The following is a 15529-nucleotide window of genomic DNA, read 5'->3' on the forward strand; positions in this document are numbered from 1 at the left end:
TGCTGGAATCATCTTTAGGATGCTAGAAAACACTAAATACAGCACAAATTTTGAGTCTACAACGTTTAGTTTAGGTGTGAGAGCCAAAATGAACTTTTTATGGCTTTAAATGCGTTTTCAGCCTGATTGTGCACTTTAGGTAAAAATGTCAAAATCTTCAAAATGAGCATAAGCACAATGAAATTAATGCTGGAATCATCTTCAGGATGCTAGAATACACTAAATACAGCAAAAATTTTGAGTCTACAACGTTTAGTTTAGGTGTGAGAGCCAAAATGAACTTTTTATTGCTTTAAACGCGTTTTCAGCCCCTGATTGTACACTTGAGGTGAAAATGTCAAAATCTTCAAAATGAGCATAAGCACAATGAAATTAATGCTGGAATCATCTTCAGGATGCTAGAATACACTAAATACAGCAAAACTTTTGAGTCTACAACGTTTAGTTTAGGTGTGTGAGCCAAAATTAACTTTTTATTGCTTTAAATGCGTTTTCAGCCTGATTGTGCACTTTAGGTGAAAATGTCAAAATCTTCAAAATGAGCATAAGCACGATGAAATTAATGCTGGAATCATCTTCAGGATGCTAGAATGCACTGAATACAGCAAAAATTTTGAGTCTACAACAATTAGTTTAGGTGTGAGAGCCAAAATGAACTTTTTATTGCTTTAAACGCGTTTTCAGCCCCTGATTGTACACTTAAGGTGAAAATGTCAAAATCTTAAAAATGAGCATAAGCACAATGAAATTAATGCTGGAATCATCTTCAGGATGCTAGAATACACTAAATACAGCAAAAATTTTGAGTCTACAACGTTTTGTTTAGGTGTGAGAGCCAAAATGAACTTTTTATTGCTTTAAATGCGTTTTCAGCCTGATTGTGCACTTTAGGTGAAAATGTCAAAATCTTCAAAATGAGCATAAGCACAATGAAATTAATGCTGGAATCATCTTCAGGATGCTAGAATACACTAAATACAGCAAAAAATTTGAGTCTACAACGTTTAGTTTAGGTGTGAGAGCCAAAATGAACTTTTTATTGCTTTAAACGCGTTTTCAGCCCCTGATTGTACACTTAAGGTGAAAATGTCAAAATCTCGGAAATGAGCATAAGCACAATGAAATTAATGCTGGAATCATCTTCAGGATGCTAGAATACACTAAATACAGCAAAAATTTTGAGTCTACAACGTTTAGTTTAGGTGTGAGAGCCAAAATGAACTTTTTATGGCTTTAAATGCGTTTTCAGCCTGATTGTGCACTTTAGGTAAAAATGTCAAAATCTTCAAAATGAGCATAAGCACAATGAAATTAATGCTGGAATCATCTTCAGGATGCTAGAATACACTAAATACAGCAAAAATTTTGAGTCTATAACGTTTAGTTTAGGTGTGAGAGCCAAAATGAACTTTTTATTGCTTTAAACGCGTTTTCAGCCCCTGATTGTACACTTAAGGTGAAAATGTCAAAATCTTCAAAATGAGCATAAGCACAATGAAATTAATGCTGGAATCATCTTCAGGATGCTAGAATACACTGAATACAGCAAAAATTTTGAGTCTACAACGTTTAGTTTAGGTGTGAGAGCCAAAATGAACTTTTTATTGTTTTAAACGCGTTTTCAGCCCCTGATTGTACACTTAAGGTGAAAATGTCAAAATCTTAAAAATGGGCATAAGCACAATGAAATTAATGCTGGAATCATCTTCAGGATGCTAGAATACACTAAATACAGCAAAAATTTTGAGTCTACAACATTTAGTTTAGGTGTGAGAGCCAAAATGAACTTTTTATTGCTTTAAACGCGTTTTCAGCCTGATTTTGCACTTTAGGTGAAAATGACAAAATCTTAAAAATGAGCATAATCACAATGAAATTAATGCTTGAATCATCTTCAGGATGCTAGAATACACTAAATACAGCAAAAAATTTGAGTCTACAACGTTTAGTTTAGGTGTGAGAGCCAAAATGAACTTTTTATTGCTTTAAACGCGTTTTCAGCCCCTGATTGTACACTTAAGGTGAAAATGTCCAAATCTTCAAAATGAGCATAAGCACAATGAAATTAATGCTGGAATCATCTTCAGGATGCTAGAATACACTAAATACAGCAAAACTTTTGAGTCTACAACGTTTTGTTTAGGTGTGAGAGCCAAAATGAACTTTTTATTGCTTTAAATGCGTTTTCAGCCTGATTTTGCACTTTAGGTGAAAATGACAAAATCTTAAAAATGAGCATAATCACAATGAAATTAATGCTTGAATCATCTTCAGGATGCTAGAATACACTAAATACAACAAAAATTTTGAGTCTACAACGTTTAGTTTAGGTTTGAGAGCCAAAATGAACTTTTTATTGCTTTAAACGCGTTTTCAGCCCCTGATTGTACACTTAAGGTGAAAATGTCAAAATCTTCAAAATGAGCATAAGCACAATGAAATTAATGCTGGAATCAACTTCAGGATGCTAGAATACACTAAATACAGCAAAAATTTTGAGTCTACAACGTTTTGTTTAGGTGTGAGAGCCAAAATGAACTTTTTATTGCTTTAAATGCGTTTTCAGCCTGATTGTGCACTTTAGGTGAAAATGTCAAAATCTTCAAAATGAGCATAAGCACAATGAAATTAATGCTGGAATCATCTTCAGGATGCTAGAATACACTAAATACAGCAAAAAATTTGAGTCTACAACGTTTAGTTTAGGTGTGAGAGCCAAAATGAACTTTTTATTGCTTTAAACGCGTTTTCAGCCCCTGATTGTACACTTAAGGTGAAAATGTCAAAATCTCGGAAATGAGCATAAGCACAATGAAATTAATGCTGGAATCATCTTCAGGATGCTAGAATACACTAAATACAGCAAAAATTTTGAGTCTACAACGTTTAGTTTAGGTGTGAGAGCCAAAATGAACTTTTTATGGCTTTAAATGCGTTTTCAGCCTGATTGTGCACTTTAGGTAAAAATGTCAAAATCTTCAAAATGAGCATAAGCACAATGAAATTAATGCTGGAATCATCTTCAGGATGCTAGAATACACTAAATACAGCAAAAATTTTGAGTCTATAACGTTTAGTTTAGGTGTGAGAGCCAAAATGAACTTTTTATTGCTTTAAACGCGTTTTCAGCCCCTGATTGTACACTTAAGGTGAAAATGTCAAAATCTTCAAAATGAGCATAAGCACAATGAAATTAATGCTGGAATCATCTTCAGGATGCTAGAATACACTGAATACAGCAAAAATTTTGAGTCTACAACGTTTAGTTTAGGTGTGAGAGCCAAAATGAACTTTTTATTGTTTTAAACGCGTTTTCAGCCCCTGATTGTACACTTAAGGTGAAAATGTCAAAATCTTAAAAATGGGCATAAGCACAATGAAATTAATGCTGGAATCATCTTCAGGATGCTAGAATACACTAAATACAGCAAAAATTTTGAGTCTACAACATTTAGTTTAGGTGTGAGAGCCAAAATGAACTTTTTATTGCTTTAAACGCGTTTTCAGCCTGATTTTGCACTTTAGGTGAAAATGACAAAATCTTAAAAATGAGCATAATCACAATGAAATTAATGCTTGAATCATCTTCAGGATGCTAGAATACACTAAATACAGCAAAAAATTTGAGTCTACAACGTTTAGTTTAGGTGTGAGAGCCAAAATGAACTTTTTATTGCTTTAAACGCGTTTTCAGCCCCTGATTGTACACTTAAGGTGAAAATGTCCAAATCTTCAAAATGAGCATAAGCACAATGAAATTAATGCTGGAATCATCTTCAGGATGCTAGAATACACTAAATACAGCAAAACTTTTGAGTCTACAACGTTTTGTTTAGGTGTGAGAGCCAAAATGAACTTTTTATTGCTTTAAATGCGTTTTCAGCCTGATTTTGCACTTTAGGTGAAAATGACAAAATCTTAAAAATGAGCATAATCACAATGAAATTAATGCTTGAATCATCTTCAGGATGCTAGAATACACTAAATACAACAAAAATTTTGAGTCTACAACGTTTAGTTTAGGTTTGAGAGCCAAAATGAACTTTTTATTGCTTTAAACGCGTTTTCAGCCCCTGATTGTACACTTAAGGTGAAAATGTCAAAATCTTCAAAATGAGCATAAGCACAATGAAATTAATGCTGGAATCATCTTCAGGATGCTAGAATACACTAAATATAGCAAAAATTTTGAGTCTACAACGTTTAGTTTAGGTGTGAGAGCCAAAATGAACTTTTTATTGCTTTAAACGCGTTTTCAGCCCCTGATTGTACACTTAAGGTGAAAATGTCAAAATCTTCAAAATGAGCATAAGCACAATGAAATTAATGCTGGAATCATCTTCAGGATGCTAGAATACACTAAATACAGCAAAAATTTTGAGTCTACAACGTTTAGTTTAGGTGTGAGAGCCAAAATGAACTTTTTATTGCTTTAAACGCGTTTTCAGCCCCTGATTGTACACTTAAGGTGAAAATGTCAAAATCTTCAAAATGAGCATAAGCACAATGAAATTAATGCTGGAATCATCTTCAGGATGCTAGAATACACTAAATACAGCAAAAATTTTGAGTCTACAATGTTTAGTTTAGGTGTGAGAGCCAAAATGAACTTTTTATTGCTTTAAATGCGTTTTCAGCCTGATTGTGCACTTTAGGTAAAAATGTCAAAATCTTAAAAATGAGCATAAGCACAATGAAATTAATGCTGGAATCATCTTCAGGATGCTAGAATACACTAAACACAGCAAAAATTTTGAGTCTACAACGTTTAGTTTAGGTGTGAGAGCCAAAATGAACTTTTTATTGCTTTAAACGCGTTTTCAGCCCCTGATTGTACACTTAAGGTGAAAATGTCAAAATCTTCAAAATGAGCATAAGCACAATGAAATTAATGCTGGAATCATCTTCAGGATGCTAGAATACACTAAATACAGCAACAATTTTGAGTCTACAAAGTTTAGTTTAGGTGTGAGAGCCAAAATGAACTTTTTATTGCTTTAAAAGCGTTTTCAGCCTGATTGTGCACTTTAGGTGAAAATGTCAAAATCTTCAAAATGAGCATAAGCACGATGAAATTAATGCTGGAATCATCTTCAGGATGCTAAAATACACTGAATACAGCAAAAATTTTGAGTCTACAACGTTTAGTTTAGGTGTGAGAGCCAAAATGAACTTTTTATTGCTTTAAACGCGTTTTCAGCCCCTGATTGTACACTTAAGGTGAAAATGTCAAAATCTTCAAAATGAGCATAAACACAATGAAATTAATGTTGGAATCATCTTCAGGATGCTAGAATACACTAAATACAGCAAAAATTTTGAGTCTACAATGTTTAGTTTAGGTGTGAGAGCCAAAATGAACTTTTTATTGCTTTAAATGCGTTTTCAGCCCCTGATTGTACACTTAAGGTGAAAATGTCAAAATCTTCAAAATGAGCATAAGCAACAATGAAATTAATGCTGGAATCATCTTCAGGATGCTAGAATACACTAAATACAGCAAAAATTTTGAGTCTACAATGTTTAGTTTAGGTGTGAGAGCCAAAATAAACTTGTTATTGCTTTAAATACGTTTTCAGCCTGATTGTGCACTTTAGGTGAAAATGTCAAAATCTTCAAAATGAGCATAAGCACAATGAAATTAATGCTGGAATCATCTTCAGGATGCTAGAATACACTAAATACAGCAAAAAATTTGAGTCTACAACGTTTAGTTTAGGTGTGAGAGCCAAAATGAACTTTTTATTGCTTTAAACGCGTTTTCAGCCCCTGATTGTACACTTAAGGTGAAAATGTCCAAATCTTCAAAATGAGCATAAGCACAATGAAATTAATGCTGGAATCATCTTCAGGATGCTAGAATACACTAAATACAGCAAAACTTTTGAGTCTACAACGTTTAGTTTAGGTGTGTGAGCCAAAATGAACTTTTTATTGCTTTAAATGCGTTTTCAGCCTGATTGTGCACCTTAGGTGAAAATGTCAAAATCTTCAAAATGAGCATAAGCACGATGAAATTAATGCTGGAATCATCTTCAGGATGCTAGAATGCACTGAATACAGCAAAAATTTTGAGTCTACAACGTTTAGTTTAGGTGTGAGAGCCAAAATGAACTTTTTATTGCTTTAAACGCGTTTTCAGCCCCTGATTGTACACTTAAGGTGAAAATGTCAAAATCTTAAAAATGAGCATAAGCACAATGAAATTAATGCTGGAATCATCTTCAGGATGCTAGAATACACTAAATACAGCAAAAATGTTGAGTCTACAACGTTTTGTTTAGGTGTGAGAGCCAAAATGAACTTTTTATTGCTTTAAATGCGTTTTCAGCCTGATTGTGCACTTTAGGTGAAAATGTCAAAATCTTCAAAATGAGCATAAGCACAATGAAATTAATGCTGGAATCATCTTCAGGATGCTAGAATACACTAAATACAGCAAAAAATTTGAGTCTACAACGTTTAGTTTAGGTGTGAGAGCCAAAATGAACTTTTTATTGCTTTAAACGCGTTTTCAGCCCCTGATTGTACACTTAAGGTGAAAATGTCAAAATCTTCAAAATGAGCATAAGCACAATGAAATTAATGCTGGAATCATCTTCAGGATGCTAGAATACACTAAATACAGCAAAACTTTTGAGTCTACAACGTTTTGTTTAGGTGTGAGAGCCAAAATGAACTTTTTATTGCTTTAAATGCGTTTTCAGCCTGATTGTGCACTTTAGGTGAAAATGTCAAAATCTTAAAAATGAGCATAATCACAATGAAATTAATGCTTGAATCATCTTCAGGATGCTAGAATACACTAAATACAGCAAAAATTTTGAGTCTACAACGTTTAGTTTAGGTGTGAGAGCCAAAATGAACTTTTTATTGCTTTAAACGCGTTTTCAGCCCCTGATTGTACACTTAAGGTGAAAATTTCAAAATCTCCAAAATGAGCATAAGCACAATGAAATTAATGCTGGAATCATCTTTAGGATGCTAGAATACACTAAATACAGCACAAATTTTGAGTCTACAACGTTTAGTTTAGGTGTGAGAGCCAAAATGAACTTTTTATGGCTTTAAATGCGTTTTCAGCCTGATTGTGCACTTTAGGTAAAAATGTCAAAATCTTCAAAATGAGCATAAGCACAATGAAATTAATGCTGGAATCATCTTCAGGATGCTAGAATACACTAAATACAGCAAAAATTTTGAGTCTACAACGTTTAGTTTAGGTGTGAGAGCCAAAATGAACTTTTTATTGCTTTAAACGCGTTTTCAGCCCCTGATTGTACACTTGAGGTGAAAATGTCAAAATCTTCAAAATGAGCATAAGCACAATGAAATTAATGCTGGAATCATCTTCAGGATGCTAGAATACACTAAATACAGCAAAACTTTTGAGTCTACAACGTTTAGTTTAGGTGTGTGAGCCAAAATTAACTTTTTATTGCTTTAAATGCGTTTTCAGCCTGATTGTGCACTTTAGGTGAAAATGTCAAAATCTTCAAAATGAGCATAAGCACGATGAAATTAATGCTGGAATCATCTTCAGGATGCTAGAATGCACTGAATACAGCAAACATTTTGAGTCTACAACAATTAGTTTAGGTGTGAGAGCCAAAATGAACTTTTTATTGCTTTAAACGCGTTTTCAGCCCCTGATTGTACACTTAAGGTGAAAATGTCAAAATCTTAAAAATGAGCATAAGCACAATGAAATTAATGCTGGAATCATATTCAGGATGCTAGAATACACTAAATAAAGCAAAAATGTTGAGTCTACAACGTTTTGTTTAGGTGTGAGAGCCAAAATGAACTTTTTATTGCTTTAAATGCGTTTTCAGCCTGATTGTGCACTTTAGGTGAAAATGTCAAAATCTTCAAAATGGCATAAGCACAATGAAATTAATGTTGGAATCATCTTCAGGATGCTAGAATACACTAAATACAGCAACAAATTTGAGTCTACAACGTTTAGTTTAGGTGTGAGAGCCAAAATGAACTTTTTATTGCTTTAAACGCGTTTTCAGCCCCTGATTGTACACTTAAGGTGAAAATGTCCAAATCTTCAAAATGAGCATAAGCACAATGAAATTAATGCTGGAATCATCTTCAGGATGCTAGAATACACTAAATACAGCAAAACTTTTGAGTCTACAACGTTTTGTTTAGGTGTGAGAGCCAAAATGAACTTTTTATTGCTTTAAATGCGTTTTCAGCCTGATTTTGCACTTTAGGTGAAAATGACAAAATCTTAAAAATGAGCATAATCACAATGAAATTAATGCTTGAATCATATTCAGGATGCTAGAATACACTAAATACAGCAAAAATTTTGAGTCTACAACGTTTAGTTTAGGTGTGAGAGCCAAAATGAACTTTTATTGCTTTAAACGCGTTTTCAGCCCCTGATTGTACACTTAAGGTGAAAATGTCAAAATCTTCAAAATGAGCATAAGCACAATGAAATTAATGCTGGAATCATCTTCAGGATGCTAGAATACACTAAATACAGCAAAAATTTTAAGTCTACAATGTTTAGTTTAGGTGTGAGAGCCAAAATGAACTTTTTATTGCTTTAAATGCGTTTTCAGCCTGATTGTGCACTTAAGGTGAAAATGTCAAAATCTTAAAAATGAGCATAAGCACAATGAAATTAATGCTGGAATCATCTTCAGGATGCTAAAATACACTGAATACAGCAAAAAATTTGAGTCTACAACGTTTAGTTTAGGTGTGAGAGCCAAAATGAACTTTTTATTGCTTTAAACGCGTTTTCAGCCCCTGATTGTACACTTAAGGTGAAAATGTCAAAATCTTCAAAATGAGCATAAGCACAATGAAATTAATGCTGGAATCATCTTCAGGATGCTAGAATACACTAAATACAGCAAAAATGTTGAGTCTACAACGTTTTGTTTAGGTGTGAGAGCCAAAATAAACGTTTTATTGCTTTAAATGCGTTTTCAGCCTGATTGTGCACTTTAGGTCAAAATGTCAAAATCTTAAAAATGAGCATAATCACAATGAAATTAATGCTTGAATCATCTTCAGGATGCTAGAATACACTAAATACAACAAAAATTTTGAGTCTACAACGTTTAGTTTAGGTGTGAGAGCCAAAATGAACTTTTTATTGCTTTAAACGCGTTTTCAGCCCCTGATTGTACACTTAAGGTGAAAATGTCAAAATCTTCAAAATGAGCATAAGCACAATGAAATTAATGCTGGAATCATCTTCAGGATGCTAGAATACACTAAATACAGCAAAAATTTTGAGTCTACAACGTTTAGTTTAGGTGTGAGAGCCAAAATGAACTTTTTATTGCTTTAAACGCGTTTTCAGCCCCTGATTGTACACTTAAGGTGAAAATGTCAAAATCTTGAAAATGAGCATAAGCACAATGAAATTAATGCTGGAATCATCTTCAGGATGCTAGAATACACTAAATACAGAAAAAATTTAAGTCTACAACGTTTATTTTAGGTGTGTGAGCCAAAATGAACTTTTTATTGCTTTAAATGCGTTTTCAGCCTGATTGTGCACTTTAGGTGAAAATGTCAAAATCTTCAAAATGAGCATAAGCACGATGAAATTAATGCTGGAATCATCTTCAGGATGCTAGAATACACTGAATACAGCAAAAATTTTGAGTCTACAACGTTTAGTTTAGGTGTGAGAGCCAAAAAGAACTTTTTATTGCTTTAAACGCGTTTTCAGCCCCTGATTGTACACTTAAGGTGAAAATGTCAAAATCTTCAAAATGAGCATAAGCACAATGAAATTAATGCTGGAATCATCTTCAGGATGCTAGAATACACTAAATACAGCAAAAATGTTGAGTCTACAACGTTTATTTTCTGTGTGTGAGCCAAAATGAACTTTTTATTGCTTTAAATGCGTTTTCAGCCTGATTGTGCACTTTAGGTGAAAATGTCAAAATCTTCAAAATGAGCATAAGCATGATGAAATTAATGCTGGAATCATCTTCAGGATGCTAGAATACACTAAATACAGCAAAAATTTTGAGTCTACAACGTTTATTTTAGGTGTGTGAGCCAAAATGAACTTTTTATTGCTTTAAATGCGTTTTCAGCCTGATTGTGCACTATAGGTGAAAATGTCAAAATCTTCAAAATGAGCATAAGCACGATGAAATTAATGCTGGAATCATCTTCAGGATGCTAGAATACACTAAATACAGCAAAAATTCTGAGTCTACAACGTTTATTTTAGGTGTGTGAGCCAAAATTAACTTTTTTGCTTTAAATGCGTTTTCAGCCTGATTGTGCACTTTAGGTGAAAATGTCAAAATCTTCAAAATGAGCATAAGCACAATTAAATTAATGCTGGAATCATCTTCAGGATGCTAGAATATACTAAATACAGCAAAAATTTTGAGTCTACAACGTTTAGTTTAGGTGTGAGAGCCAAAATGAACTTTTTATTGCTTTAAACGCGTTTTCAGCCCCTGATTGTACACTTAAGGTGAAAATGTCAAAATCTTCAAAATGAGCATAAGCACAATGAAATTAATGCTGGAATCATCTTCAGGATGCTAGAATACACTAAATACAGCAAAAATTTTAAGTCTACAACGTTTATTTTAGGTGTGAGAGCCAAAATGAACTTTTTATTGCTTTAAACGCGTTTTCAGCCCCTGATTGTACACTTAAGGTGAAAATGTCAAAATCTTCAAAATGAGCATAAGCACAATGAAATTAATGCTGGAATCTTCATCAGGATGCTAAAATACACTAAATACAGCAAAAATTTTGAGTCTACAACGTTTAGTTTAGGTGTGAGAGCCAAAATGAACTTTTTATTGCTTTAAATGCGTTTTCAGCCTGATTGTGCACTTTAGGTGAAAATTTCAAAATCTTAAAAATGAGCATAAGCACAATGAAATTAATGCTGGAATCATCTTCAGGATGTTAGAATACACTAAATACAGCACAATTTTTGAGTCTACAACGTTTAGTTTAGGTGTGAGAGCCAAAATGAACTTTTTATTGCTTTAAATGCGTTTTCAGCCTGATTGTGCACTTTAGGTGAAAATGTCAAAATCTTAAAAATGAGCATAAGCACAATGAAATTAATGCTGGAATCATCTTCAGGATGCTGGAATACACTGAATACAGCAAAAATTTTGAGTCTACAACGTTTAGTTTAGGTGTGAGAGCCAAAATGAACTTTTTATTGCTTTAAACGCGTTTTCAGCCCCTGATTGTACACTTAAGGTGAAAATGTCAAAATCTTCAAAATGAGCATAAGCACAATGAAATTAATGCTGGAATCATCTTCAGGATGCTAGAATATACTAAATAAAGCAAAAATTTTGAGTCTACAACGTTTAGTTTAGGTTTGAGAGCCAAAATGAACTTTTTATTGCTTTAAACGCGTTTTCAGCCCCTGATTGTACACTTAAGGTGAAAATGTCAAAATCTTGAAAATGAGCATAAGCACAATGAAATTAATGCTGGAATCATCTTCAGGATGCTAGAATACACTAAATACAGCAAAAAATTTAAGTCTACAACGTTTATTTTAGGTGTGTGAGCCAAAATGAACTTTTTATTGCTTTAAATGCGTTTTCAGCCTGATTGTGCACTTTAGGTGAAAATGTCAAAATCTTCAAAATGAGCATAAGCACGATGAAATTAATGCTGGAATCATCTTCAGGATGCTAGAATACACTGAATACAGCAAAAATTTTGAGTCTACAACGTTTAGTTTAGGTGTGAGAGCCAAAATGAACTTTTTATTGCTTTAAACGCGTTTTCAGCCCCTGATTGTACACTTAAGGTGAAAATGTCAAAATCTTCAAAATGAGCATAAGCACAATGAAATTAATGCTGGAATCATCTTCAGGATGCTAGAATACACTAAATACAGCAAAAATGTTGAGTCTACAACGTTTATTTTCTGTGTGTGAGCCAAAATGAACTTTTTATTGCTTTAAATGCGTTTTCAGCCTGATTGTGCACTTTAGGTGAAAATGTCAAAATCTTCAAAATGAGCATAAGCACGATGAAATTAATGCTGGAATCATCTTCAGGATGCTAGAATACACTGAATACAGCAAAAATTTTGAGTCTACAACGTTTAGTTTAGGTGTGAGAGCCAAAATGAACTTTTTATTACTTTAAATGCGTTTTCAGCCTGATTGTGCACTACAGGTGAAAATGTCAAAATCTTAAAAATGAGCATAAGCACAATGAAATTAATGCTGGAATCATCTTCAGGATGCTAGAATACACTAAATACAGCAAAAATTTTGAGTCTACAACGTTTAGTTTAGGTATGAGAGCCAAAATGAACTTTTTATTGCTTTAAACGCGTTTTCAGCCCCTGATTGTACACTACAGGTGAAAATGTCAAAATCTTAAAAATGAGCATAAGCACGATGAAATTAATGCTGGAATCATCTTCAGGATGCTAGAATACACTGAATACAGCAAAAATTTTGAGTCTACAACGTTTAGTTTAGGTGTGAGAGCCAAAATGAACTTTTATTGCTTTAAACGCGTTTTCAGCCCCTGATTGTACACTTTAGGTGAAAATGTCAAAATCTTAAAAATGAGCATAATCACAATGAAATTAATGCTTGAATCATCTTCAGGATGCTAGAATACACTAAATACAACAAAAATTTTGAGTCTACAACGTTTAGTTTAGGTGTGAGAGCCAAAATGAACTTTTTATTGCTTTAAACGCGTTTTCAGCCCCTGATTGTACACTTAAGGTGAAAATGTCAAAATCTTCAAAATGAGCATAAGCACAATGAAATTAATGCTGGAATCATCTTCAGGATGCTAGAATACACTAAATACAGCAAAAATTTTGAGTCTACAATGTTTAGTTTAGGTGTGAGAGCCAAAATGAACTTTTTATTGCTTTAAATGCGTTTTCAGCCTGATTGTGCACTTAAGGTGAAAATGTCAAAATCTTAAAAATGAGCATAAGCACAATGAAATTAATGCTGGAATCATCTTCAGGATGCTAAAATACACTGAATACAGCAAAAAATTTGAGTCTACAACGTTTAGTTTAGGTGTGAGAGCCAAAATGAACTTTTTATTGCTTTAAACGCGTTTTCAGCCCCTGATTGTACACTTAAGGTGAAAATGTCAAAATCTTCAAAATGAGCATAAGCACAATGAAATTAATGCTGGAATCATCTTCAGGATGCTAGAATACACTAAATACAGCAAAAATGTTGAGTCTACAACGTTTTGTTTAGGTGTGAGAGCCAAAATAAACGTTTTATTGCTTTAAATGCGTTTTCAGCCTGATTGTGCACTTTAGGTCAAAATGTCAAAATCTTAAGAATGAGCATAATCACAATGAAATTAATGCTTGAATCATCTTCAGGATGCTAGAATACACTAAATACAACAAAAATTTTGAGTCTACAACGTTTAGTTTAGGTGTGAGAGCCAAAATGAACTTTTTATTGCTTTAAACGCGTTTTCAGCCCCTGATTGTACACTTAAGGTGAAAATGTCAAAATCTTCAAAATGAGCATAAGCACAATGAAATTAATGCTGGAATCATCTTCAGGATGCTAGAATACACTAAATACAGCAAAAATTTTGAGTCTACAACGTTTAGTTTAGGTGTGAGAGCCAAAATGAACTTTTTATTGCTTTAAACGCGTTTTCAGCCCCTGATTGTACACTTAAGGTGAAAATGTCAAAATCTTGAAAATGAGCATAAGCACAATGAAATTAATGCTGGAATCATCTTCAGGATGCTAGAATACACTAAATACAGAAAAAATTTAAGTCTACAACGTTTATTTTAGGTGTGTGAGCCAAAATGAACTTTTTATTGCTTTAAATGCGTTTTCAGCCTGATTGTGCACTTTAGGTGAAAATGTCAAAATCTTCAAAATGAGCATAAGCACGATGAAATTAATGCTGGAATCATCTTCAGGATGCTAGAATACACTGAATACAGCAAAAATTTTGAGTCTACAACGTTTAGTTTAGGTGTGAGAGCCAAAAAGAACTTTTTATTGCTTTAAACGCGTTTTCAGCCCCTGATTGTACACTTAAGGTGAAAATGTCAAAATCTTCAAAATGAGCATAAGCACAATGAAATTAATGCTGGAATCATCTTCAGGATGCTAGAATACACTAAATACAGCAAAAATGTTGAGTCTACAACGTTTATTTTCTGTGTGTGAGCCAAAATGAACTTTTTATTGCTTTAAATGCGTTTTCAGCCTGATTGTGCACTTTAGGTGAAAATGTCAAAATCTTCAAAATGAGCATAAGCATGATGAAATTAATGCTGGAATCATCTTCAGGATGCTAGAATACACTAAATACAGCAAAAATTTTGAGTCTACAACGTTTATTTTAGGTGTGTGAGCCAAAATGAACTTTTTATTGCTTTAAATGCGTTTTCAGCCTGATTGTGCACTATAGGTGAAAATGTCAAAATCTTCAAAATGAGCATAAGCACGATGAAATTAATGCTGGAATCATCTTCAGGATGCTAGAATACACTAAATACAGCAAAAATTCTGAGTCTACAACGTTTATTTTAGGTGTGTGAGCCAAAATTAACTTTTTTGCTTTAAATGCGTTTTCAGCCTGATTGTGCACTTTAGGTGAAAATGTCAAAATCTTCAAAATGAGCATAAGCACAATTAAATTAATGCTGGAATCATCTTCAGGATGCTAGAATATACTAAATACAGCAAAAATTTTGAGTCTACAACGTTTAGTTTAGGTGTGAGAGCCAAAATGAACTTTTTATTGCTTTAAACGCGTTTTCAGCCCCTGATTGTACACTTAAGGTGAAAATGTCAAAATCTTCAAAATGAGCATAAGCACAATGAAATTAATGCTGGAATCATCTTCAGGATGCTAGAATACACTAAATACAGCAAAAATTTTAAGTCTACAACGTTTATTTTAGGTGTGAGAGCCAAAATGAACTTTTTATTGCTTTAAACGCGTTTTCAGCCCCTGATTGTACACTTAAGGTGAAAATGTCAAAATCTTCAAAATGAGCATAAGCACAATGAAATTAATGCTGGAATCATCTTCAGGATGCTAAAATACACTAAATACAGCAAAAATTTTGAGTCTACAACGTTTAGTTTAGGTGTGAGAGCCAAAATGAACTTTTTATTGCTTTAAATGCGTTTTCAGCCTGATTGTGCACTTTAGGTGAAAATTTCAAAATCTTAAAAATGAGCATAAGCACAATGAAATTAATGCTGGAATCATCTTCAGGATGTTAGAATACACTAAATACAGCAACATTTTTGAGTCTACAACGTTTAGTTTAGGTGTGAGAGCCAAAATGAACTTTTTATTGCTTTAAATGCGTTTTCAGCCTGATTGTGCACTTTAGGTGAAAATGTCAAAATCTTAAAAATGAGCATAAGCACAATGAAATTAATGCTGGAATCATCTTCAGGATGCTGGAATACACTGAATACAGCAAAAATTTTGAGTCTACAACGTTTAGTTTAGGTGTGAGAGCCAAAATGAACTTTTTATTGCTTTAAACGCGTTT

The sequence above is a fragment of the Vanacampus margaritifer genome, chromosome 8 (genome assembly GCF_051991255.1).
Source record: "Vanacampus margaritifer isolate UIUO_Vmar chromosome 8, RoL_Vmar_1.0, whole genome shotgun sequence".
In the NCBI taxonomy this organism is placed as follows: domain Eukaryota; kingdom Metazoa; phylum Chordata; class Actinopteri; order Syngnathiformes; family Syngnathidae; genus Vanacampus; species Vanacampus margaritifer.